Source organism: Protopterus annectens, chromosome 10.part0, assembly GCF_019279795.1.
Source record: "Protopterus annectens isolate FY-2018-M chromosome 10.part0, PAN1.0, whole genome shotgun sequence".
Classification (NCBI taxonomy): Eukaryota; Metazoa; Chordata; order Ceratodontiformes; family Protopteridae; genus Protopterus; species Protopterus annectens.
In genome coordinates this window covers 189,124,633-189,137,132 of record NC_056744.1, presented here as the reverse complement: position 1 = coordinate 189,137,132, position 12,500 = coordinate 189,124,633, and the positions used below count along the sequence as shown (strand labels likewise).

Genomic DNA, 12,500 nt, shown 5'->3' with positions numbered 1-12,500 from the left:
GGTCCATGATAATCCACTCCATGGCCTTGCAGATCAAACTAGTTAGGCTAGTCTATAATTTTCTGGATCATAGACACTCCACCTTTGTGCAAGGGGATGACAGTAGCTGTCCACTCAACTGGGACAAAGCCTGTGCTCAGGCTTTGGTTGAACAGGGTGCCTAATGGTTCTGCAGGTTCCTGCCTGAGTTGATGTAGGATGCAGCCTGGAATGTTATCAGGTCCCATGGAGGCTGTATTTTTTGCTTTAGAGAGGGCAATGATGACATGCTCCCTAGAGATAAGGGGGGACAGGTACTGAGGATATCCTATTTTACTGATGGAGGGACAGTAGAGTGAAGTTTTCACTGAACCTGTCTGCCAACAGGTTGGCTATATCTACAGCATTTGTGTATGTGGTGTCCTTGACCACCATTTCTGAGCATATCTGGGTGCTTTCCTTGATATTACGGACATATGTTAAGAAAGCCTTATGATTGCCTTTAGTAGATGTGGCCAGCTTGGACTCAAAGTTTGCTTTGGAGGATTTCACTAGTCCTCATATTTGCTTGTTCAGGCTAAGGAGAGATTGCTTCCAATTAGGCACCTGCTTCTTCTTGGTCCTGGACAGCAATGTTTTCCTTTTATTATAGAGTTTATTTATTGTGGATTACCACCAGATAGGTTTACTCCTCCTTAAGGAGGATGGTTTTGTCCTGTCTGGTATTCCTGATTCCATGCAGCTTTATAAATGCTTATATTGTACTTTGGTGTAGGTTTGGACATATGTGCCAGTTCCTATGGAGGGGGAGGGGATGTAAAGCTGTTTATACCTTCCCTCAGGATGTTGTAATCAACTTTGGAGAAGTATTTTTGTCTGACCCTAGCTTGGGGGGGGGGTGTCGGGGGAGATGGTGTCTTCGAATGTGGCTGCTTTGTGGTCGGATCTTATCAGGGATGATAACACTGTATGGATGCTGCAGTGGCTACTCATGTTGGTTAATACCAAGTCCAAGATATTTACACCTCTTCTGGGAGGTGTCAACCAACTTGTCCAAGGAATTTGGATTGACAAAATCAAGGAATATCTGAGCATTTGTGTTTTGGCATGAGTATTTCCTCAAATCTATGGTTGGATAGTTAAAGTCACCCAGAATCAGGCTAAAGAATTGAATCTTGATAGATTTGAAGAGGTCCAGATAGATGGAGTGGGCATCTTGAGTCAAAGTTGGAGGCCTATAGCTAGCTGTGATTTGAATAGGGGCATTTTCAATTGTTAACTGTACCTGGAGTGTTTCCTGTGCATCATACTGTTTGACCAGCCTAGAGGTGTGTATGTCTTTTATATATATTGCAACTCCACCTCCTTTTGTTTTGCTGCCCATGGTTTGGGGTCTGAATGATTGATAGGATGAGTAACCTGGTATGGCTGGGGTGCTCTCTGCAGCTTTGAACCAGGTTACTGTGACTGCACAAATGACAATTTCTTTCAGGGTTAAGAATGCTTGCAATGAATGCAGTTTCATGTTTAGATTCCTAGCATTAGCAGCATGACCTTTAATTTATGTTTTGATGAAATTTTCATCTACTTTATGTTTTGATGAAATTTTCATCTACTTTGTCCAGACAGGTTTTCCCCATTTCACATCCATGATGCTAACCTCACACCACCTGATGATGTCACAAAAAGAACCAGCTGTTTAAAGAAGAGTCACTTAGAGTTAATTTTGTGTTTGTGTGTGTGCGTCTGTGAGTGTGTTTTAACATTCTGAGGTATCATCTAGAAATGTATCCTTCCCTAATGCAATCTAGGATGGGCACAATTGATGCCTGTAATGTTAATTTTTTTAAAAAGTATTATTCTTTCTTTAAGAAGATTTTAAACAAGAATAACATTACATAATACTACAGCAACCAACAGAAGCCATCACATTACTGATGAGGTAAAAATGTCAGATGCTATTTTCTATTTTTCACATTTTTTACAGCAATAAAAGTAACAGTACTATCCATACCTGGAAAACCTTGCCGATCAAACTTGGAGTATGAGATGATGCAGGCAATAGCAGGTCAACAGTACACTTTGGTGTAATGGTAATGATGTGATTATTAAATTATTTTTAAGCATCCCAAGAGCATGAATATAGTATTAGATACCATTTAATAAGCATGAAGCATTTTTTCTTGTTTCCCTGTCCAACTGATCCAGTAGCTTTTGGGGCCAGTCATTATCCCAAAATTGTAAGTTAGAACAGGAACAACAATTTGGCTTATAGTTGAAGTGCATTCATAGATGTCAAAGCAGTTTTCAGTATTAGCTTTAGGCCTATTAGGTATTAGGCTTCTCAACCTCTTGTCTCCCACATAGCCTGCTGAAGTCATCTACTATAAGTTCGCCTGCACTCCTATATAAGTTAGACTTGTGTTGTGGTGCTTGCATTAAGTACTATGTTCTGTAGTCTATGTAATTAGATAGGTAAGGGTTCTATTCTCGCTGCAGTCAACTGTGTGTGTGTGAGCTACTGCTTGAATTTATGGAGAGCATTTTACACCAGCATGTGGAATGCTTATCTCCTCCACAACAGTCACTGCTGATGTCATCAGCTATAAAGTATTGTCTGACACACTCCCAGTTGGACTTGGCTGTGGCGCTTGTGTAGACCATTGTGTTCTATAGTCTATCTAATTATAAAGGTAGGGGTCCATTCTTACTGCAGTCAAGTGTGTGTGTGTGTGTGTGTGTGTGTGTGTGTGTGTGTGTGTGTGTGTGTGTGTGTGTGTGTGTGTGTGTGTGTGAGCTGCAACTTGACATTACAGAAAGCAGTTTACACCTACATGTGGGACACTGGTATATTCTCCTCAGCAGACAATGGCAATGTCATCAGTTACATCACATTTTTGTATATGCAGTACTCCCACCAGGGTAGAGCCAAAGACTGTCCTAGAGGCCAGACAGAAGTCACCTCAGCCAACAACCATAAAGATTACAGTGATGTGGCTTTTACTCTATCCACATACATCATGGCATGATTTTTAGGCCCTGTGTTATGTTGCTGAGAAGGCTTGTGGTCTCTCCAGCAACTACATGTGTCTGGTGAGGTACATGTAAAAAAGAGCATTATACTCTATCAGTGTTGTAATAATGTGTGTCTACAGTGCTGTCACACAATCCTAAGATCTCAGTATGATGGCATGACTTATGATGTGCACAACATAAGCTTTCAATAGCAGAGTGGATACTTGGTGGTCAGAGTTTAGATTGCTATCAACATGTGTTCTCAGTGCTTGCGTCATTGGGTTTCTGCATAGCAAGACTGTTGTCAATGATGTGATTAACATAGAACTCCACATTTCAGACAGACATTACAAACACACATTTCTGCATTCATTTGTACAGTGTGTGCCTTTTTCACCCTTCTGTTTTTTGTGTTACTTCCTCCTGTACTATGTTATGACAATTGGTGGACTCAATGATTGCACACAATATGCAAGACTCAGCAAACTTGGTATACCAGAGATAATATACTTTAGACAGACCTGTTGAGAAATACAGCTCAAACAGAGAAGGGCCAAGCACAGATCTCTGGGATTTGCCAGTGGTGACAACTCTACTGGTATAGTTTGATTTACCAACTTTCACATGATGTGTTCTGCCAATGAGCCAATTGTTTACCCATCAATTGAAGAAAGGTTTAATCCCCAATTTATGGGTCTTCTCAGTGATACCTGCATGTCTGATTGTGTCAAATTTCTAGGCCAGATCACAATGGGCAGTATGCCCTGTCTTACCTTCATCCAGGCCTATCACACAGAATTGATGGGCTGTGACAACATCACAGAGCACCTATGACATGGCTTAGCACATATGCATTCCTGATATGGTTGAATACATAGTTCACAAGCCCTTCACATGACCTATGTTCTCATACAAGGGTCTACATCAACATGCATCCACTTGCACTGGGGGAGAGCACCTGCTGAATGAATGTATACAGACATCCTGACTCACCTTGACTGTGAGGTATACAAGCATGTAATCATGGACATCTTCTATATGTACACTAGTAATGCTTCAGGTGTGTGCACCAGACTTGTATGAGTTATTAATGCTACATCAGGTCCTTTACATCAGTAGATGTTCTCAAAGAGGCCATCAAGGGCATTCATGATGACAACAGTATCATCTTGCGGAACTTAAACATATATCTTGCCATTTCTTGCTTATCTTAAATAAAAAAAATTCTACTTTTCAGATCCTCCAATAATTCAAACAGATGAAGCCAAATAAAAGTTTGATCTGTAGAATAGAGATTGGCTTCCTACCAGGTATTGATTAGGCAAAAACAACAGGTTAAGGTGAGTCTGAAGTGAAAGACCTGCTCTATTAGAGATTTTAGCTGAGTCTAGAACAGAAGCTGCTGTTAAAAAGGGATAGGTAGTGGGGCATATAAATATTGCATGATAACTGTAAGAATCGAACAGAAGAAGTTAGAAAGGATTGGGATTAGAGATTGGAAAAGCAATTTGAAAAGACACAATGGAAGGACATACATATGGCTCCCAAGTATGCAGCAAAGCCAAAAGGTTTAGGATTTTTTGCTTGGAATTGTTTGCATAGTTATTTTTATAACCCGAGTAGACTTCAAAGATTTTTTTTCCTTCAGTAGATAGCAAATGCTGTGGGTTAATGAGAAAGAGAAAAAGATAAGTGGAAATCTTTTTTTGGGAGTGTGATGAGCTGGCAGATTTTAAAACTAGACTTAAAGAGTACTCTGCCAGAAATACTGGGAGGAGCAAATTGCTTTAACTATGGAAATGATTCATTTTAGCTGGGACACAGGGTCGAATTGCCTAGAAGTAGTAAGGTCCTATTAAGTTTAATGCTATTGGCTGCTACAAAAGCACTTACTAGAAAATAGAAATCAAAATCTAAACCTACTGTAATCATGTATGGTTAAAGAGATAACAGGAGATGAGATCTTTTAAAAGGGGAAGGAGCAAATTAGATTGAAATAAATGGAAGTTGTTGAAAAATACATGCAGAAAATATTCAGGGGGAGGAATGATGTTTAAAAGAAGGCAGGAATTGAGCAACCTATGTAATGTTAGAGTGGATAATCATTGTTAGCAATAAAGAAAACATATATGCGATGTATAATGCATGAAATAGCATTATTATGGTTTGTTTTCTTTTCTGTTAATATATGTGTGTCTATGTCTTAAGTGATACTTTAATAAAGGTGTTTGAAGAAAAGAACAAAGCAATGCAGATGTTCTTCATATTGATCACTACTGCCGTAGCCTTGGCTATAAAGATTATATCATGCCAAAGATGTAAAAGCTGGGGGGGGGTTATATCCTGCCAAGCATTTAACAGCCGGACAGCTTCCAAAGCTTCAGGGCACCTTCCATTAATCTAAACTGTCAAGCAGTTCAAGCTCACCTGACAAAAAGATAAGTTTGGGCAACAAGCCCTTCAGAGCTTTACTGCCTCCAAGGATGACACTCTCTGATGCTTTTGAGAATCAATGGTCAGCTTGTGATTTCCTTTTCTGGGCAGATAAGTTGCCTTTGGGGAAAACAACTTCCGCTTTCTTAAATTTATTGATGTTTTATTAATTTCTTCTTCAAGAAAATTATTTTAAAGCTAGGAATGTTGTGTTTTAATGGCCCGTTTTGAGACTGTAATACACTTTAAAATGGAGCACTATTTTTTCTGTCAATTTAAAAGTAGTGTTAACTAACTGAAAACATACTGTTTAAAAGTGATTTTTACTGTGTTTTTCTGTTATAAAGGTAGCTTGTGTGGACTGGTAATTTTACCAGCATTTGCTGCTCGTCATCCCCTGAGAAAGAGGCATCATTTTTGGCTTGACCATGGAACAGGCTACCAGTCTCATAGTTGGTCCTTCTTCCAGCTACAAGAAGAAAAAGATAAGCAAACAGCCTTTGTCACCACAGCAGGCTAACAATTTGTCACAGCCACAAGGGAGTGAATGTGCAATGGCCATTTGTTGTACCACAGACCACTCATAATTTTCCCTGCATCCTTCCGGTATACCACCTGCAGCCACTATGCACCATATCCTCTGCAGCTGTTAAACTCCTCTGAGTGGGCAAGGGGGAGACACTTGATCATCCTGGGAGAGGAACAGGGAAGGTTTCCTGTTGAACAGAATGTTGTGTCTATCCCTGTAAAGGCAGCTACTGCCATTAGTAAGATGGTTGTCTCCATTTTTCCTGTTTAAAAGGAGCAGAAAACCAAACATATATCTACTCCTCCTGAAATTTCTTTAGAGAACTTTACTGGGTGGTTTGACTATGGTTTAATTCAGGCTATTTATCCTTCTTCCAAAAAAAAAACAGCCACCAGGTACCAAAAGAAACTAGTAAGACAATCTAAGGCACCACAGGACCAAGAATCATCCGGAATTATTTTAAAATCCAACTTTAATTTAAGCATCAAAGCACATAAATGCACACATTAAAACCAGCGTTGTTGTTTGAATTACTTCATCAGATGTGGGTCAGAGAACAATTAATGCATTTTATAATCCTCTAGGAGGTTAATTATACAATAAAAAACATCCAATTTAAAACATCATTAGTCCTCATGAATATTCATGTTAAAACCTTGCTTGCAGAAAAAACACAACTAACCATAAAACTTTGTATAAAATGTTCATAAATAAAAAAACATGATATACATTTTACAAACTTAAAAAATACATCACATGAATTTATCAAACCATAAAATGCTTAAATATCTTGGATAACTTAAGTAACTTAAATAAAAAGTTGCATTGTGTCTTTGTGGACTTAGAGAAAGCATATGACAGGGTGCCTAGAGAGGAGTTGTGGTATTGTATGAGGAAGTCGGGAGTGGCAGAGAAGTATGTAAGAGTGGTACAGGATATGTACAAGGGTAGTGTGACATTGGTGAGGACTGCGGTGGGAGTGACAGATACGTTTAAGGTGGAGGTGGGATTACATCAAGGATCAGCTCTGAGCCCTTTCTTATTTGCAGTGGTGATGGACAGGTTGACAGATGAGATTAGACAGGAGGCCCCATGGACTATGATGTTTGCAGATGACATTGTGATATGAAGTGAGAGTAGGGACCAGGTTGGGGAGACCCTGGAGAGGTAGAGACATGCTTTAGAGAGGAGAGGAATGAAGGTCAGCAGGGCTAAAACAGAATATATGTGTGTAAATGAGAGGGAGGGTAAAGGAATGGTGAGGATGCAGGGAGTAGAGTTGGTAAAGGTGGATGAATTTATGTACTTGGGATCAAAAGTTCAGAGTACTGGTGAGTGTGGAAGAGAGGTGAAGAAGAGACTACAGGCAGGGTGGAATGGGTGGAGAAGAGTGTCAGGAGTGATTTGTGACAGACGGGTACCAATAAGAGTGAAAGGGAAGGTCTACAAGAGGGTAGTGAGACCAGCTATGTTATATGGGTTGGAGACGGTAGCATTGATGAAAAGGCAGGAGTCAGAGCTGGATGTGGCAGAGTTAAAGATGTTAAGATTTGCACTGGGTGTGACTAGGATGGACAGGATTAGGAATCAGTATATTAGAGGGTCAGCTCAGGTTGGACAGTTTGGAGACAAAGCAATAGAGTCGAGATTGCATTGGTTTGGACATGAGCTGAGGAGAGATGCTGGGTATATTGGGAAAAGGATGCTAAGGATGGAGCTGCCAGGTAAGAGGAAAAGAGGAAGGCCTAAGATAAGGTTTATGGATGTGGTGAGAGAGGACATGCAGGTGGTTGGTGTGAAAGAGCATGATGCAGAGGACAGGAAGAAATGGAAACAGATGATCCACTGTGGCGACCCCTAACGGGAACAGCCGAAAGAAGATGATGAGATGATGATGTATTAAAATAAAAGTAAAATGTTTTAGCTCACTCTAGTGGTTAGAGTTAAAATTGCATTAAAATGTGAAAGAAAAGGAAAAGCACCAAATACACAAGAGCAGTTAGTACCTTGTTATATAATCCTATAATTTAGCTGCCCTTAGTTTCAGCAGGGGTACAAGAGAGATATTCTCGTTTAAACCTGGAGAGGATGTAGCTTGAAGTGTTATTTGCCACCTGAGCTCTTTATATTCTATTTTCTCTTCCCATTGTCCCTCTCTAACATATTTTTTGACCCCTTCCAGCACAAAGAAGGAATAATTAGCATTGACACATATTAAAGAATGTTTAAAAAGGGCATTTGTTTCCTTCCTGTTTTGCATATCATATAGATGTTCGTATATCCTCCTTTTTAGCTTACGTTCAGTTTTGCCCACGTAAAAAGAATGACATACCTCACACAGAGCTAAATAAATAAGGCCATTTGAGTCACAGTCAAAATATCCTTTGCTACTTAAAACCACATTTCTACTGTTTAAAATGACTTCTTCCTTATTCCTTATAAACCTACATTGTGAACATCGCCCACATTTGTAGGTATCAACTTTCTTCCTTCCATTTGCCTCTTTTTTGTCATTTTCTAAGGCATTTTTCACACTTTGTGAGTTTTTATATACAAATTTCAGCTCTGTTTTGGTTATTTGTTCCAAATCAGTGAGATTTTTGAATTTCTCCCACTCATTACTGATAGGTTTCCTTACTAATCCACTGCTAGCATTGTATTCTAGCACCACTGCTTTACTAAATTGGTTCTGCTGTGATAAGTCAGTACTATAGTTTTCACTTAAGTGCTGACCAAGGATAAGTTTATATTTGTCATTTCTACCTTCCTGTACTTGTTTTTTCTATGCACCTTTGAATTGAACCTGTTACTTTGTTTATATATTTCTATATCTAAGTATTGTCGTTTTTGTCAGAAATGTTGAAGGTGAATTTGGGAATGGGGTGGTGGCATGTATAAAATCAACAAATTCCTGAATTCTATTCTTATTGTCCACCCAAAAAATGCAGATGTCATCCAGGAACCTTTTGTAGAGGCTCCACCAATCTTTATAAATGGAGTCCAGAACATATTTTTCTTCCCATTTACGAACAAATCCGCTTACGCAAACAGCAACCAGCAACTCGGCACTTTATTACTTAAAACGCTAATATATTACACAGTGTAATATATTAGCATTTTAAGTAATAAAGTGCCGAGTTGCTGGTTGCTGTTTGCATAAGCGGATTTGTTCGTATTTCAGCAGTAGAGAGTTTTTCTTTTTCGTTGTTTTCTTCCCATTTAGCTAAAATTAAATTAGCGTAGGTGGGTGCGCATGCAGCTCCCTTCGCCACCCCTCTAATCTGTTGGTACAATTCTCCTTTGAAATAAATGAATGTATTTTAAAACTAATTCCATCAGGTTAAGGCACAGCAACCTATCTGCCTGTGACATTTCTGTTTCCTCAAATACAATTTATTGTAACATCTGCATTCCTTCAGAGTGGGGAATGCATGTGAAGAGGTCAATGATGTCAGTTGTAATGAATGTTAAATCTTTGTTGAACAAACCGTTATGTATATTCCTAAGTAGATACCAGGAATCTTTTAAAATATTTTCCTTTTTTAACCAAATATTTTTTAACTTAGAATCTACCAGTTTGGCTAAAGGTAGCATTTTGGACCCCACAGCTGAGACAATCGGTCTCAGTGGAGGGTCAGTTTCATATTTATGAGTTTTGGGTATCCCAAAGATTGTGGGGATCTTAGGTTTATCAACTTTAAGATATTTGTAGGTACTGACGTCTATTAAACCTTCCATTAAAAGGTCAGAAAGAACTCCATCTATTCTACTGTAAGAAATATTTACTTGATTTCTTGATACCCTTTCATACTTGTCTGTGTCCATAAGTAATTTGTTCATCTTTCCTTCATATATTAACAGTGTCCATTAGTACTGTTCTCCCACCTTTGTCAGGTTTCATCACCCTTATGTTATTATTCAATCTGAGCTCATCCAGCATAACTTTTTCATTTGCACTTATGTTGTTATTATATTTTACTTTTGGCATGGCTTTTCTGATTTCAGTTTCTAAAATCTGTTCAAAATTACGGATCTGGGGATGTAAAGGTGGGATGACGGTACTTTTTCTCCTAATGGGCCTGTTAATGTTGTTCATTTGGTCAAACATTAAGCCCAAACTAAATTTTCTGGTGAATGGCTTTGGAATGTTCTGCTCATGGTGAAGCTACATTATAGTCTGGGCATAGCTGGTAAGTCTGTGTCAGCCTTTCCAAGGTGATGTGTGTGTGTGTGTGTGTGTGTGTGTGTGTGTGTGTGTGTGTGTGTGTGTGTGTGTGTGTAAAAATCAAATCTCAAGAGAGCTATTTAAAGCAGGGACACAGAGGTTATAGTAACTCTTTAGATCAGTCAGGAAAATATAGTGAGAATAGTTAAGTACTGTTTTCTGTATCTGTGTGAATCTATTCATCTGTACTCTTTTAATATTTCCTGTGATTGAAACTCTGGTGATTATTATAAATAGATATTTAGTATTTTCATGTTCTTTCATTGCTTATTATTAACTATATTTAAACTTTTTATCGGGGCTGGTCTTCTAGAGAATGTTTTAACCTTTGAGAGTACTTATATTTATTTGGTGGCACTGTGGCTGCTTGTAAAAGCCTTGCTGTTTGGTCAACGTTACCAATTGTATTAATATTAATTTTACTCAGTATTATTGGATACCCTTGTAAGAGCCTTAAAGTTGCTGGCTTTGGAGTGTCCTGGTGGCAGTATCTACCTTATGGTCTGGAAACAGGGGCATAGCTAATAAATCTGTCCCAGCCTTTCCCAGGAGTGTGTGTTTGTGAAAAATCAAACCTCAAAGAGAGAGAGTGTGTGTGTGTGTGTGTGTGTGTGTGTGTGTGTGTGTGTGTGTGTGTGTGTGTGTGTGTGTGTGTGTGTGTGTGTGTGTGTGTGTGTGTGTGTATGTGTGTCTGTGTCAGCTACTTGGAGCAGGGACACAGAGCATTGGTTTTACAGAGAGGGTGGTGGGAGACTTGGCCTGGGACACTTGGTTGAGGACTCAACTCTATAGCTGTGCCAGTGGGAAGTCTTACTGGAGGCCTGGAAGAGAGAGAGAGGGAAACCTAGCCACTGGAATGAGTGTGTTCCCTGTGTGCTCATAAGGGAAATTGTGCTTGGTGCAGAGAGCTGTATCTGAAAATACTGTGTGTACCTATCTTTGTTCCAAGTGAATGTCCCTCACCGGTATCAGTGGTGAAGATTCAGGCTCCTTGATTACTGGACCAGAGGGGGGATGTCACAGAACAGTCAAAAGTCTTTATTGACTCCCTCATACAAGACTGTGATCCTGGGATATCAACTATACACCTTGGTTCAAAGAGCTTTTCTTCAACAGGAAAAATAGATCTTTATTTAGATCTGTTTCTAAGGTTTTTCATTCACACTTCAGTCACTTTGAGAGAATACTCAGGATATGGGGTCTCATGCCATCTATGATTCTCATGATACCTCTGACAAGACTCCACATGAAAAAGCTGCAGCGGTATCTGAATTTATTTGGTCCTAGCATCAGCACCCTTTTTCTTTTCAAATCCCATGCAGGGGTTTGTCAGAACAGAAATATTTTGGTGGAGATAACAGATATTCTTAAATCTACATCTCTGGATTTAAATAAATAATTAAAAAATAAAAAACCTATCCAGAAACATTCTGAAACATTATGACCTGCAGTGCATTACCATAGCTAGGACAGGGCAAAGTAGTGGCTGTCCTGGGTGCAAGTTGGAAAGAATAGTGACTGGCATCTCAGATGAGTGATCAGTCAGGCACAAGTTTGTACTGGCGGTCATTTACACAGCAATGACTGGCAGCACAGTTGTTTACAAGAAGCATTGTTTTGGCCTTCATCTTTAGAGGACTTTTATTATTTTTTCTCTTTTTAGAACTCAGCTTCAATTTGATTCTGGTGCATCTAAGGATTGCTAACTGGCTTATCTATAGCTCTGCTGCAATGAAGGAGGACTCTATATAGTCATCCCCCATGTATCTTTTACATCAAAGCAGAACATACATTAAAAATGAACATAAAAACAAACAAAAAAACAGAGTTAAATAATTTAAACTGTTACAGTGAATCTATAGACATAGCATTCTTCTAGAAAGCTGTTCAAACTTCACAAAAAATATTTTTTAAACATAATTTTAAACAAAGGACCATAACTCTGCTAATATGTAACATTTCAGCTGAAATTTTCAATATCCCATCAATGCACTACCATTGTTTGAACTCTAACATTTAACTTTTACAACTCACATCAAAAATGTGATCTGGGAAAAAATGCAAAATGGCATTTAAAAGTGAAATTATACAATGGTCCAGTACAGTTTGATAGAAAGCTCCCTAAAATAACAAGTCTGCAAATTTCTTAATAAAATTTACCAGAGTTAAAAAGTAGTGGCTGGCAAACAATTATTTGAAACTGAAGCTGATAAAACAGGAAATGTAAACATTTTTGATCAATATTTTCAATAAATTCCCACAAATTTGCCAGTCTTTAACATTTTGAATGCAGATTATCAAAATTTCATTTATGGACTA

General features: G+C 38.7%; 1 protein-coding gene across 1 annotated transcript in view; it reads right to left on the bottom strand.

The window, feature by feature from the left end:
* The window catches only part of BTBD17 (BTB domain containing 17), a 74,191-nt gene that overhangs the window by 11,634 nt on the left and 50,057 nt on the right, over positions 1-12,500 (bottom strand). The window lies entirely within an intron of this gene.